Source organism: Pongo abelii, chromosome 16 (genome assembly GCF_028885655.2).
Source record: "Pongo abelii isolate AG06213 chromosome 16, NHGRI_mPonAbe1-v2.0_pri, whole genome shotgun sequence".
NCBI lineage: Eukaryota > Metazoa > Chordata > Mammalia > Primates > Hominidae > Pongo > Pongo abelii.
In genome coordinates, this window is record NC_072001.2 from 80275928 (window position 1) to 80291020 (window position 15093).

Sequence of the window (15093 nt, forward strand, 5' to 3'; positions counted from 1 at the left end):
GCATATAAGACTTCTTTCTCCACATACTCAGCATTTGTTATTTTTTGTCATTTTTATGGTAGTCATTCTAACTGGGATGGGATGATATCTCATCACCGTTTTGATTTGCATTTTCCTGATGATTAGTGATGTCACACATTTTTTCATATACGTATTGGCCATTTGTATGTCTTTGAGAGATGTCTATTTAGCTCATTTGCCCATTTTGAAATGAGATTTTTTTTTTGCTGTTGAGTTATTTGAGTTCCTTGTGTATTCTTGATATTAGTCTTTTGTCAGATGGATAGTTTGCAAATATTTTCTCCCATTCTGCAGGCTGTCTCTTCACTCTGTTGATTGTTTCCTTTGCTGTACAGAAGCTTTTCAGTTTGATCTAATTCCATTTGTCTATTTTTTGCTTTTGTTGCCTGTGCGTTTGAGGTCTCCATTAAATCTTTGCCCAGACAAATCCAATGTCCTGAAGTGTTTCCTCTATGTTTTTTTCTAGTAGTTTTAGTTTTTTCTTTTCTTTCTTTCTTTCTTTTTTTTTATTTTGGCATAGCTAGCTGAAGTTTTCTTTTAGAAAAAAAAAATCTAATTGGTTTGTAGTTGGAGACATGGCCAAGTGGGGCACCCCAGGCAGTAAACTCCCCCCGCGGGTGGGCTTCGGCCTCCCCCACAGGCTCTGGGGCAGCCGCAGGAGGGATAGGCTGGGAGGGGCTGCCATGGCCGTTCACTTGGGCAGGACGTCTGAGGACTCGGACACCAGCTTCCCATCGCGGGTCTCCATCTTCTTCACAACCATGGCGCTGGTGGAGCTGGTGCGGCTGAAGGAGCTGGAGCCCTTAGCCAGAGCCAAAGCTCGAGCCCAGGCGGTAAGCTGAGGCTGGGGCTTGTGACGCCCCCATAGCCCGAGCTCAGCACATCGGCATAGCCACTGGTAGTCTTCGTATGGATACTCATGTTCTGCATCCCAGACGCCAGCCGGCTCTCCTCGCCCTCCAGCAGCTTCCTGCAGGTAGGACCTCCATGTCCAGGACCAGCTTGACGTTCATCAGCTCCTGGTACTCAGGCAGCTGCCGCACCATGACCTGCTTGGCCTGCGGCAGGGCGGCCTCCAGCTCGGACAACTTGGCATTGGCGTCCTTAACGGCCAGCTCCCCGCGCTGCTCGGCATCTGCGATGGCGGCCTCCAGGGAAGCCCTCTGGCCTTTGAGGCTCTCAATCTCAGCCTGGAGCCAGCTGATGTTCCAGTTCATTTCCGAGATCTGTCTTTGTGCGCAGCAGGTCATCCCCGTGCTTCCCAGCCAGCGTCTGCAGCTCCTCATGCTTGATCTGGTTCATGCTCTCAGCCTCAGCCCGGCTGCGGTTGGCGATCTCCTCATACTGCGCCTTGACCTCAGCGATGATGCTGTCCGTGTCCAGGGAGCGGCTGTTATCCACGGACAGCACCACCGACGTGTGGGAGATCTGGGAGGGCAGCTCCCGGATCTCCTCTTCATACAGCTGCCTGAGGAAGTTGATCTCATTAGTCAGCGCTTCCAGGCCAGACTCCAGCTCTACCTTGTTTATGTAAGCTTCTTCCACATCCTTCTTGAGGAGGACAAATTCATTCTCCATCTCTGCACGCTTATTGATCTCATCCTCGTACTTGTTCTTGAAGTCCTCCACCAGCCCCTGCATGTTGCCAAGCCCCGCCTCCGGCTTCAGCTTGTTGTGACCCAGAGTCTCCAGCTGCTGCCAAAGGCTGTTGATGTAGCTCTCGAACTAGTGGTCCACGTTGCTCCTAGCTGTCTTCTGCTGCTGCAGGAGGCTCCACTTGGTCTCCAGCATCTTGTTCTGCTGCTCCAGGAACTGTACCTTGTCGATGAAGGAGGCAAACTTGTTGTTGAGGCTCTTGATCTGCTCCTTCTCCTGGGTGTGCACGGCCTGGATGTTGGGGTCCACCTCCAGGTTAAGGGGGCTCAGCAGGCTCTGGTTGACCATGACAGCTGTGATGCCTCCCATACTGCTGGCCCCGCCATAGCCTCCACCCAGGCCACCCTGGAAGCTGCTGCCCACTCAGGAGAAACTCGAGGAGCTGATGTGGGCACCAGGCCCACTCGTGTAGGAGCAGCTGCTGAAGGCCTGGGGGCCAGAGGTGGACACCTTATAGGACTTCTAGGTCATCCTGATGGACATGGTGGAGGCAGGAGTGGAGGCAGGCGGGCTGAACCAGGTGGACATTCAAGAAGGAGCAGAGAAGCTGCTTCTAGGTCCCTTCTAGTAGTTTTCTACTTTGGGGTCTTACATTTAAGTTTTTCATCAATTTGGATTTAATTTTTTTAATGATGAGAGATAAGGATCTAGTTTCATTTTTCTGCATATAGATATCCAGTTTTCCCCATACCCATTTATTAAAGAGACTGTCCTTTCCCCCAAAGGACATTATTGGCAGCTTTGTTGAAAATCAGTTGACTGTAAATACATGGATTTATTTCTGGGTTGTCTATTCTGTTCCATTGGTCTATGTGTCTGTTTTTATGCCAGTACCATGCTGTTTTGGTTACTATAGATTTTTTTAGTGAATTTTGAAGTCAGGTAAAGCTGGAGGTGTGATGATTCCAGCTTTATCCTTTTTGCTTAAGATTTATTTGGCTGGCCGCACACCCTGGCTCATGCCTGTAACCCCAGCACTTTGGGAGGCCGAGGTGGGCAGATCACGAGGTCAGGAGATCAAGACCATCCTGGCTATCACGGTGATACCCCATTTCTACTCAAAATACAAAAAATTAGCCGGGTGTGGTGGCAGGTGCCTGTAGTCCCAGCTACTTGGGAGGCTGAGGCAGGAGAATGGCGTGAACATGGGAAGTGGAGCTTGCAGGGAGCTGAGATTATGCCACTGCACTCCAGCCTGGGCGACAGAGCGAGACTCTGTCTCAAAAAAACAAAAAAAAAAAAAAAAAAAGATTTATTTGGCTATTCAGTCTTTGTTAACCTGCTTTTTTTGTAGTTGTTATAGATAGGGTCTCTGTAGCCTCCACCCCCGCCCCCCGCTGCCCCCGCCAAACCCCTGCCCCGGGATTAAGTGATCCACCCACCTCAACTTCCCAAGTAGCTGGGTCTACAGACACGTCACGACACCTGGCTAATTTTTGTATTTTTTGTAGAGAATGGGTCTTCCATGTTGCCCAGGCTGATCTTGAACTCCTGGGCTCAAGCAATAAACCTGCCTCAGCCCCCTAAATTGCTGGGATTTCAGGTGTGAGCCATCACTCCCAGCCTAACCTGCTATTTTTATTTGGTATTATGTAATAAACATTTGCCCTATAATATTATAAAACTCTTGGTAAACATTTTCAATGTCTGTGATGTATTTTCTGTAAAGCAATGCCATAGTTTTTAGGTTTTTGCTTTTTTTTTTGGTTGGGGGGTGGGTCTCATTCTATCGCCCAGGCTAGAATGCAATGGTGTGATCATGGCTCACTGCAGCCTTGATCTTCTGGGCTCAAGTGATCCTCCCACCTCAATCTCCCAAGTAGCTGGAATCATAGGTATGCAACATCACATCCAGCTAATTTTTTGATGTTTTTTTTTTTTTTTTTTTTTTGAGACAAGCTCTTGCTACATTGGCCAGGCTGGTCTCAAACTCCTGGGCTCAAGTGATCTGCCCGCATCAGCCTCTGAAAGTGCTGGGATTACAGGTGTAAGAAGTAGGCTTGGACATTTAGTTTCGTTTTCAGGTTTTTTCTTTGACAAATAATACTGTTACAAATATCTTTGTACAGAATTATTTCCCATGATTCTTATTTCCTTGGGGTAGATTTTTAGTCTTGGAAATTCTGGACACAATGTGTGAACATTTTAAAATCTCTTAATAATCCCTCGATACTTATGGCCTGAGTGACTTTCTGAGATGGCTTTCCGGTGTGTCCAGTCACAGTTATGGCCTCGTCCTTGCATCTGTGTGAAGATGTGGGAATTACAGAAGAAGAGAAGGTGGGCATGGAATGTTTTCAATCACACGGCTCTGGGATTCTTACTAATCACAGAGCTGTGGCCACGTGGCCTCAACCTCCTGAGACTCATTTCCTCGTCCGTGTGATGGAAGTGATAATACTACCCTCAAGCAGTTTTGTGAGGACCAAGGCCCTTGAATGCACGGCACACAGCTCAGGGTATGGCACACAGAAGAGCACAGCAATTGTTTATCGCGATAGCATGGCATCTCCTTGGTTGGGACTGGTGTAAACGTTTGGCCTCTGGAAGCTGAAGCTGCAGAGTGAGACCCACCAACCCAGGCATGTGTGTCCCTACATTGACCCAGCCAGGGCCCCCAGGATCCCTTCAGGCAGATGGGCAGAAAGCAAAAACCAACACCAAGGTCTGAGACCAGAGAAGGTGAGCAAAGGGCTCTGAGGGCAAAACAGAGTGGGGAAGTGATCGTCAGGCTGCCTGGGAGAGGAAAAAAAGGGGACTGGGAAGGAGTGGGAGGGAGAGAGCTTGGTTGGGGAGAGGAGGGGTGGACAGGAAAGGTCAAGACCAGAAGATGAGGTCCAAAGGGAAGGGTTGGTTCAGTACCAGGACATAAGGTGAATCCAGCTACTAGGTGGCCAGAGGAATGGGCAGGAATGGGTCCCAGGAAGTTCTGACACCCAATGCCTAGTTCTATGACTAGCTCATTGTGTGACCCTGAACAAGAACCTCACCCTTACTGCACTCTGGTTTACCCATTTGCAGAAGTTCCTGGGTGTCCTTCGATCTTGGACAACCTCTGGCCTGGCAGTGTCCTGAAGAGATCGACGACCCTCCTTCTGGACCTCCGCATAAGTTTAAAAACCTAGCAACATACATAGCTCCTCTGCAGGAGACAGGAGACAAGTGCTGGTGTAACCGAGTCTCTTGGAGCAATGGGAAGCCTTTTCGGGAGGATTATTGGAAGAAAATCCAGAGGGAGGGGGCTTGCTTAAAGAGAGTGACCACAGCCAGAGCACAGCAGGGTGTCGGGGGAGAGGTGGAGTGGGAGGGGAGGCAGCGGGGGATGGACAGAGGGAGCACGGGTGAGAGGAGTGCCGAGGTGGGAGGTGCCCAGTGGGGAGCCCCAAGGCAGGGCGAGGATTGTCTTGGGCTCCCTGCCATTCACACTGTCCCTTAATGAAGATTAGAAAATGTGGCCTGCTTTGGCTGATGAAGTCTCATGTTTATATCGCTTGGCTAGAAGAATAAGGTCTCGTTTTCAGACCTCACTCATTCCCTTGGCTGGATACCCTTGTGTTTCAGGTTGGGTTCTGCAGAAGCAGAAACACTGAGACAGAATTTGAGGCATATGATGTTTATTAGCAGTCAACAGCTAGGAAAGGAGCAGGGAAGCAGGCTTGGGCAGAGGGAAGTTGACCTGTGCTGCAGCTCAGCAAAGTCTCAGCTAAACCAGCAGTGTTCATCAAAGTTGTCCAGCGTCAGATCTAAGTGGATGGGCCTCTATACTCCTGCCACCATCAGTCACCAGATGTAGGCTACCCCAGCAACGGCATAACCTGAGATGAGGTGGCCCTCAGCAGTGGAGGCAGGCTCTGGAGGAACTGAAAGCTGAGACTGTCTGATGACCTCTCTCCCTGCAGCTGAGCAGCAGGTCCTTCCTTGAAGGGGGAATCTGGACTGCACATCTCCATGTCTATCACACTTTAAGCAGTGAACCACCCTCTCAACTGTACATGGCAGAGAGACAAACTTTAGAGAATACAAACCTATGCTTTGGACAGATGCTTTGATAAAGGTGGATAGAGAAAATAAGTCATTGTGTTTGTACTAAAGGAGTCCCAATTAGGAGAGTCAGATTCTCTGAGTCCATTGCTTCCTGATTTTCTGGCCTGGCAGTTTTGAAATATCTGGCTTGACATATCTCACCACTTCCCTTCCCTCCTGCTGTGCTAGCTCCTGGGCCTGGTAATATGCTTTCTGCTGGATGAAGGTGCCACGTCGTTCTGTTTAAAGCAAAGATCATTGTTTCCCTTCTTTTCCTATTTCTGTGGATTTGGCCATGAGGCCGTGAAGTCGGGAGTAAGGAGGTAGCCCGAAAGACATGGGACCTGAGTCCTCAAGAGGAGGATGCATCTGGCTTCAAGGCCTTTAGTGCCCTGCTAGTGCCCTTAGCTTGAAGTCCAATCCCTCAGCCTGGCATGAAGTACCTGATGAGCTGGGCTGCTTCCTCCCAGCCTGGCACAGAGTGGGGGCTCAGTGAGTAAGAATGAGGAAAAATACCAGGCACAGTTGCTCACACCCGTAATCCCAGGACTTTGGGAGGCCAAGGTAGGTGGGTCACCTGAGGTCGGGAGTTCTAGACCAGCCTGACCAACATGGAGAAACCCCGTCTCTACCAAAAATATAAAATTAGCTGGGGGTGGTGTCGCATGCCTGTAGTCCCAACTACTCGGGAGGCTGAGGCAGGAGAATCTCTTGAACCCAGGAGGCAGAGGTTGCGGTGAACCGAGATCGTGCCATTGCACTGCAGCCTGGGCAACAAGAATGAAACTCTGTCTCAAAAAAAAAAAAAGGAAAAATGCTTATTTCTGTTAATAGTGATAATAATAAAAGGACGCATGTTTCTCTAGGCTCCACCAAACCATAGGTACTCATAGGGGTTCAGTACCTGCGATAAGCTAAAGTTGCTTGGCTCATCTGCTCATACAAAACCTCAAGTGTCGGCTAGGCGTGGTGGCTCACACCTGTAATCCCAGCACTCTGGGAGGCCGAGGCAGGCGGATCACTTGAGGTCAGGAGTTCAAGGACAGCCTGGCCAACATGGTGAAACCCCGTCTCTACCAAAAATACAAAATTTAGCTGGGCGTGGTGGCAGGTGCCTGTAGTCCCAGCTACTCAGGAGGCTGAGGCAGGACAATCACTTGATCCTGGGATGCAGAGGTTGCAGTGAGCCGAGATCGCGCCACTGCATTCCAGCCTGGGTGACAGAGCAAGATTCCGTCTCAAACAAACCAAAAAAAATCCTCAACTGTCTCATCAAGGTCTACTCCAAACAATTTCTAGGAGATAAGAGGTAAAGAATAATGAGTTAAGAGCCAGAGCTCTGGACTCACCACTGAAACGAACCAGGGATCCTTGGAGAAAGGTTGATTTGAGAGCGAGGGGCAGGTAACTTACAAGATAAGCCTGAAAACTTGTGCCAGAAAGTAAAGAAGTGCTTAATAAATGATGAGGCCATAACAGAAGGAAACAGAAGCCACCCTAAGGGGCTCGCAATGGCCAAATCTGGGATAATTTGAGCATCATAATAAATAATAATAGTAACAGATTATATCTCATTGGATGAAATAGAACTTACCAAGCCCACACTAATATAATTAAATGGATAAATAGTTGGGAGAAGGGAAAATTCTTCCTTACGGTATAATAAATGTAGATGGAATGATGGAGTTGGAGAATCACCAACGGATGCTAAAGCTAATGGGCGAAGATGCAAAGAGAAACATGATCTATGTATTTACATAGTCTCAAAGGATTTCCCCACAAGATACTTACAAATGACTAAGGGAAAAACGTAGCTTTAAGGTGGAGAAAACTGGTGGACACTACCTTAATCAGTGATCAGAGTTAACAACACCAATAGTGGGACAAATTGACATCACGTGCCTCCTGTTATGATGCACTGAGATAGATGCAGCATCACATATGTGGTATCTTTTGCCAAAAACACATCATCTGAGTCTAATCATGAGGAAAGCACTTGACACAAACCCAAATTGAGAAGCTTTCTATGAAACAACTGGCCTGCAATCTTCCAGAGTGTCGAGGTCATGAAAGTCAAGGAAAGACTGGGGCACTGTCACAGAATTAAGGAGACCAAGAGAAAAAAACACAAAATTTTAAAGGACATTACAATTAATGAAAGTAAATTTGAATATGGAGTGCAAATTAGACAATAGCCTTATATTGATGTTAAATTTCTTCTTCTTCTTCTTCTTTTTTTTTTTTTTTTTTTTTTTTAGTCAGGGTCTCACTCTGTCACCCAGGCTGGAGTGCAGTGGCATGATCAAGGCTTGCTGCAGCTTCCAGCTTCCACCTCCCCAATTCAAGCAATCCTCCCACCTCAGCCTCCCGAGTAGTTGGGACTTCAGGCACATGCCACCATGTCTGGCTAATTTCTTGTAGAGATAGGAGTTTGCCATGTTACCCAGGCTGTTCTCGAACTCCTGAGCTCAAGCAATCTGCCTGCCTCACCTCCCAAAGTGTTGGGATTACAGGTGTGAGCCACTGCGCCTGGCCGATGATAAATTTCTTAATTTAAAAAACTGTACTGTGATTATATAAGAGAATTTCCTCATTCTTAGGAAATATACACTTGAATAATTTAAGGGTGAAGGGATACCGTGTCTGCAACTTACCCAACTAATAGAAAAAAATCAGTATGCATATATAAAAATAGAGAATAATAAAGCAGTTGAGGTAAAATTTAAACAGTCTGATGAATCTGGGTAAAACAGACAGGAGTTTTTTGTACTCTTTTCTCTGAATTTAAAATTATACCAAAATAAAAATTTACCAAAAAAAAAAAAAAAGAACATGAGAAAGCCTGCCTCTTCTAGATGACCTGAGGAGGTACTACGAGGGCGGGGCTTGGGAGGCAGCTAGAGAGCGAGTGCCTGCTCCCTGAGGATGTGGGCTTTCATGGGGCTGGGAAGTCTGTTTGCTACTCTGGCTTCCAGCCGCTCCTCAGTTTGGTTCTACGATTTGAAGTCCTGGGAATGAGGCTTTTCCAGCTGAGCAGACAGGGCTGTCAGCAGCAACACTGTCAGGTCTAAAGGTACAGTTATCACCCTGGTTGTGAGTCTACTGTGGGTGAACCTGGACTAGGTGCCTTTTCATGTTATCAAACACTGGCGTAGGCATGTATCTATCTTTCTTTCTTTCTTTCCTTCCTTCTTTTTTTTTTGAGATAAGATCTCACTCTGTCACCCAGGCTAGAGTACAGTGGTGCAGTTATACACAGGTCACTGCAACCACAACCTCCTAGGCCCAAGTGATCCTGTCACCTCTGCTTCCCAGGTAGCTGGGACTACAGGCACATGCCATCATGCCCAGCTAATTTTTTTTGTAGAGACAGGATATTGCTTTGTCGCGCAGGCTGGTCTTGAATTCCTGAGCTCAACCGATCCGCCCACCTCAGCCTCCCAAAGTGCTGGGATTACAAGCGTGAGCCATTGCGGCTGGCCAGAATCTTGTTTAAGCTTTAAACAAGCCACCTGCTTAAATATGTAGGCTCATCATTTCTGTTTTCCAGATGAGTTAACTGAGTCTCAGTGAAGTGAGGCTGGAGTTCTTCCAACTCTGACTCCAGGGGTCATCTACCCCTGCCCCCTCCCCCCACCCCCAGTTCCACTCCTTGGACAGGCTGGGGCTTCCCTGCTCCGAGCCTCAGCACATGCTACTCCCTTTGCCTGCACATAGGCCCACCACATGTCTCTGCCTATTGATTTTCTAGCCCAGCCAAGACTGAAGTTGGGGTCTCCTGCCTCTGAATCCTAGGTTTTCAGAGAAAATTAAACACCAGCTGGGCTGAAATCAAGCTTTGCCTTACTGTGAACAAGTCATTTTCCACCTGAATTAAAACCAACCCAATGGGGGAGAGGATGCTAGAAACACATTTTTGAAGCTATTTTGAGAGACAGCTGCCATAATGGAAACAAAACAAAACAGGCTAGAAAAGGCGGTGGGGTGGTGGGAGATGGTTATGCCTTTCCTTCTCTGTCAGTGAGATCATTCTACTGGTCCCCCTCTGGGCCCTGCCACCCCCAATTATTGGGCCTCAGTTTTCCCATTTGTAAAATGACAAAGTAAGGCAATAGCAGGAGTTCTCCTCCAAGGTGTATGACTGACTCACTTATGAAACCTAAAATCTATACTCCCCGGCCCCACCCAGTCAGTGGGCCAAGGTTGGGACTTGGCCTTTTGCTTTTTTTTTTTTTAAACAAAGTCCCACTTCTGGTAGGCAGGCTTTGTGCTGTTTGGGCACCTCCAGATGGTCCCTGCAGGCTCTTCCATCACTGCAGGCCTCCACCCTCTGACCAGTGAGCGGGTGGCAGTGGATTCCTGGGACTCACTGAGGCCCCTTCCCCATGCCCACCAGTTCCTGGGCCACCTCCCGAAGGGCCACTTTGCACCTCTTTGCTGTCTTTCAAGACTCCTGACCAGCACTCAGCTTCTGATGACTGATAATGCTTGGAAACTCAGAGTCATACTCTTGTGGCTGCAAATTAGTAAACCTGAAAGCTCCTCATCAACTCAGAAGAGCTGTGTGAGTGGGAAGAGGCCTTATTTTTCGCAACTGCTGTCCCTGGGGGCAAATTGAAAAACAAACTATATCACATCCTGAAGGCCAAGGGCCACACCCTCAGCCCCAGTGGAGGACTCTGGGGCAAGGATATTTCCTGGAGTCAGAGGAGGGGAGCCTCCATCTGAGCGCCACACCCCCACCCCGCATGGGCTCTGCACTTCCTCCTCAGCGGGGACTTGCTTTTCCCTTCTTCCTCATCCTGTTTCTGCCCCAGGCCCTGGCCCCTCACTGCCAGCCCCACACTCTGGGGAGGAAAGACCCTTTTTAGTGATGGGACTCCGAAAAGTTAACTGACCTGTCTAAGCCTCAGGTTCCTTATCTGTTGAATGTGGCTGTAATGCCTCACACTGTTGTTGGGAAGATTAAGTGATACATAAGGCATGGGAAGTGCTTACAACAGAGCCTGATGCAGCACAGCCCTAGTAGGCTATTAGCATTATTCTGGAACTCCCTTCCTGCCTCACGGGTGAGCTCTTTCCCATTAATCAAGACCCAGCTCCCCTCCTTTGGGAGGACTTCCCAGGCCAGGCTCCTCAACAGCCTTTCTCTGTTGTCTGCGCTCAGCACATTTTCCCTTCCTAGGCTGCCTCCCTCACCAGACTGGCAGGGGCTGAGCTTGTTCATTTGCATGTTCCCAGACAGGAAGGCTCAGTCAGTGCTGGTGGGTGTGTTTCAGTGGAGCTTGTTCCATTCTGGGACAGGGTAAGTGGGGTGGACAGTGGTTGCCCCAGTACAGTGGGCATGTGCCTCTGGCCACCTGGAGGGACCCTACAGGTATTTCCCCCAGCAACAGTGAACCATCATGGCCAGGTGCTGGAACATCCCACTTCAGCCATGGGATGGGTGGACAACCCTACAGCCATGGGCAGCTTCATGACAGTGCACACACCGAGGTCTAAATGGCCGACTCATGGATGCCCTTCTGGCCATAAGCTGATGGCAGGTTGAGAATTACTCCTGCAGGACAGATGCTCCCCTGCAGAAGGGAGAAGCGTGCGTCACTTGCCCTACCCCTTGGACCAGTGGCAATGCTGTCTCCAAATGAAATTCATGGCAAGGGCCTCCTGGCTCTTCGAATATCACCAAAGAGCTTTTAGACCCTCCTTCTCTCCCTCTTCTTTCCAGCCCCTGCCCCTCTTCAGAAGGCTTGAAGCTCTTGCTTTAGATTCTTCCTGGATAACAAATTAGAATCTTAGGACCCTCAGAGTGCAGTCCCACCCTCCAGCTTGGTGTCAGCCTCACCTCTGAGGGCTATTCCCCCAACAACGTCTTCTCTTCCAGCCCCTGAGAACTTGGCTGAACTTCCTTCAAAATGGTGTTTATTTGGCCAGGTGCGGTGGCTCACACCTGTAATCCCAGCAGTTTGGGAGGCCAAGGCGGGCAGATCACTTGAGGCCAGGAGTTTGAGACCAGCCTGGCCAACATGGTGAAACCCTGTCTCTACTAAAAATATAAAAATTAGCCAAGCGTGATGGTGCATGCCTGTAATCCCAGCTACTCGGGAGGCTGAGGCTGGGAGAACTGCTTGAACCTGGGAGGCAGAGTTTGCAGTGAGCCAAGATTGTGTCACTGCACTCCAGCCTGGGCGACAGAGCGAGACACTGTCTCAAAAAAAAAAAAAAAAAAAAAAGGAAAAAAGAAAAATGATGTTTATTTGCTTTCCATCTTGCCTGCATTTTGTCCATTTGTCCATCAATTTATTGGTCAGGAAAGACTTTCCTAAAGAGGTGACATTTGATAAGAGGGCCAAGAGATAAGGAGTAGTTAGCTGGGCCAAGACAGGGTCTAGGATGGAATGGGAAGAAGCTTCCAGGCAGAGGGGAGATCATTTGTGAAGGACCCGGGGTAGAAGAGAATGAGGCAGGATGGAGGAATTGAAAGACGGTCCAGGAAGCAGTACCAGAAATTGAGGGAGGCATAATGTGAGTTGAAGTTTTGAAGAGTAGGCTGGGACCAAATTATGCAGGGTCTGTAGGCCATATAAGGGCAATGACCATTGTCCTGAGAGTAATGGAAAATCATGGCAAGGTGACAGTGGGACGTTGACATGACCAAATGTGGATCTGAAAATGTCACTCTGCTGTGTGGAGAGCAGACAGGAGTGAGCAGGGTTGGTTTCATAGATGTACAACTCGTGTAAGCAAATTGTACTTGGGGTCTAATGCTCTGAGATTGCCGTCTTGGAATTCTTAATCACATTATTTTTGAATTTGCTTGTCTTAAGTACAGTCTGGTGGGACAATGAAGCATACATCAAGGACTTGGAGCCTTAGCTCCTGTGGTCCTGCCTCCAACTGCCTCCCCTGGACTGGTTCTCAGTCTCCTTCTCCACTTCTGCCTAGCAACCACTGCCACACTGTGCCCCCAGCAGAGACCTGAGTGCAGGCATGGGGACAGTCAGAGTCAAGGGCACACCTGGTAGAATCTGAGGATTGGCCATGGCAATGTGGCCCCTGCCCCAGGCTGGCAACACCATGGCAAATTCAACAGGTGACTCAGCGGGGCTGAGCCTCTCACTCACTTCTGACCCAGGTTCCTAGTGCATCCTGGCCTGGACTTTGCAACAACCCTGGGGACTGCCTGTCCACTGTGGGTTGGTGAGTCAGGTCCGTGGGAAATGGCAATGCCTGGCTTGACTTCCCCAACCCCCGCTGGGGAACGCAGAACGCAGGTCAGCGTGGTGGCTGACAGGAGGAGAACTCCAGCAACTGGTGAATTTCACACAGAACTGAGTCAAGTCAGAGGGTGGGGCGGGGCAAGTTGTCCCACAGATATTCCCATGCCCAAGGGAGTGTAACGTTAAATAACAAATCAAAAACACCATTCCAGGTTGAGAGAGAGACTGCAGTAAAGAAACAAGTTTTATATATTAGTACCTTTAACAGCAATTTTGTCCCTGCTTTTTGAGTAAGAGGTCTCACATTTTTATTTTGCACTGGCCCTGCAAATTATGTAGCTGTCCAGGCAGTGAGCAATCAGTGAGATCAAGCTTGTGAAATTGATAGAGGTCCTGTAAATATTGATCCTCCTTCTGTGGCAGCTGGTGTTACTGGTTTTGTTGTTTCTGTGGATGAAGTGTCTTCAGGAGCTGAGTCCTGCCAGTCAGTGGTGGGGGCTGTGACAATAAATGTTATAAAAACTGATTTTGCATTTTATTCTCAATCCTTGGAGCTACTGCTTCTTGAATTCTTCAAGCAGATGTGTTCAGATACCAGGCAAAACAGGCAGGGGCTCTGCCTGGGAAGGGGATGCCCCCACAGCCTGGCCTGAGGCACAACTGCACAGACCTCAAGGCAAATTGTTTGGAAGCAGCTGGAACAGTCACTAAAAAGCGGTGATTTTCAGGAATGGATTCCTCTCCCCAAAGGCCTGGGCCTGGGTGTGGGTGGGGCTGGTGTGAGTAGGGGCCCCCTAAGACAGTACTCTTTTCTGAGGGGCACTCAGACATCTCAGTCTTGCTCCTCCATCTCCCTGACATCCCACCAATCCACTCAAGCCCCACCCCACCTACCCCAACCAGACCTCATTCCTGTCGAAGTCATCACAATATCTTCTTCTGGTCTCACCTGCTCTGAGCCACTCCTTATGGAGACAGAACTCCCCAGAACCTGTCTGTCAGTCTGTAGGCCCCTCAGAGCAAAAACCAAGTCTCCTCCCCTTGAGACCCCAGTCCCAGCAGGACCCTGCAGGAGTTGGTGCTCAGCAGTGCTTGAGCGCCTGGGCCGAGGAGAAGGTTGTGGTGGTCACGTGGCTGGCTTTCAGCATCCCCGGCTGCCCATTCGCAAGACCAACCATGGGGAAGTATGAGCACGTGACCCACTTTGGGCCAAGGAGACACAGGGGAAGGTCTCCTGGGGAGCTGGCCAGAAGGGAGGGTGCAGGGGCTTTGGAGAAAATGAGACACAAGGGCAGATGTCCTTTTCTTTCTCTGCTTGTGGCTGTGTCTGGAGTTGTAGAAAGCTGCTGCAGCTCCTTGGCCTCCAGCCCAAGGAGGAAGATCGTAAATACAAGAGAAACTCAGAGAGACTGAGCTGAAGCCCTCATGTACCACAGCTGGAGGCTGCCCTGCCTCCAGCCCCCTTGTGTAGATGACAGCACATGCCCTCTGTGTCAGACCCTCTGGTTTATGTTCTTTGCAGCCAAAAGCATCCTCAACTGATGCAAATAACACAGTGACTGCAGAATAGCATGTGCTAAAGGCTGGCCTCTCATCCCCATAGCACCATCAGCCCCAGTGGCTTCCCTAGATTGTTTTTCCATCTATCAACTTGGGTGAGAGGGTCTCGAGGTAGAACCGGAGAAAGGAACAATGAAACGCTCTTTGAATAGAAGGCTGTTAGTAAAAGACAACCGTAGAAGTTAAGAGCGTGTGCTTTGGCTTCATACAGATCTAGGACCAAAGCCCAGCCTTCCGCTTATTGCCTGTTATTTGGGTGCGTTACTTACACTCTTCAATCACTAGTTTGCTCCTCTGTAAAGTGGGAATAATGACAGTGTAACTGAGGCGGTCCGTGTGAAAAGCAGAATGATGTACCTGGTGCTGGGTAAGTACTCCAAAGCCGAATTGGCTGTCTGGTCGCCCAGCCTGGAGACCTGCAACAGGTAAGGGTGGAAGGGAGGGGAGGAGGAAGGCCTCTCTAGTAGAGAACTGCAGAGTCTCTCCAGAGGTTCCTCACATTACTTGCTTCCCCAGTTGCTCCAGCCCGTCACCAGCATGGCCCTCCATCCGGGGCTGCCCTGGCTGGACGAGTGCAATCGGGAAAGGAAGGCGTCATGTGTGGGAGCCTTGA

The 15093-nt window shown here is 49.2% G+C and overlaps 1 pseudogene; it reads right to left on the reverse strand.

Annotated features, from left to right (window-relative positions):
- Window positions 1-712: 712 nt before the first annotated feature.
- On the reverse strand, window positions 713-2175 carry LOC100448366 (keratin, type II cytoskeletal 8-like; annotated as a pseudogene).
- Window positions 2176-15093: the final 12918 nt, after the last annotated feature.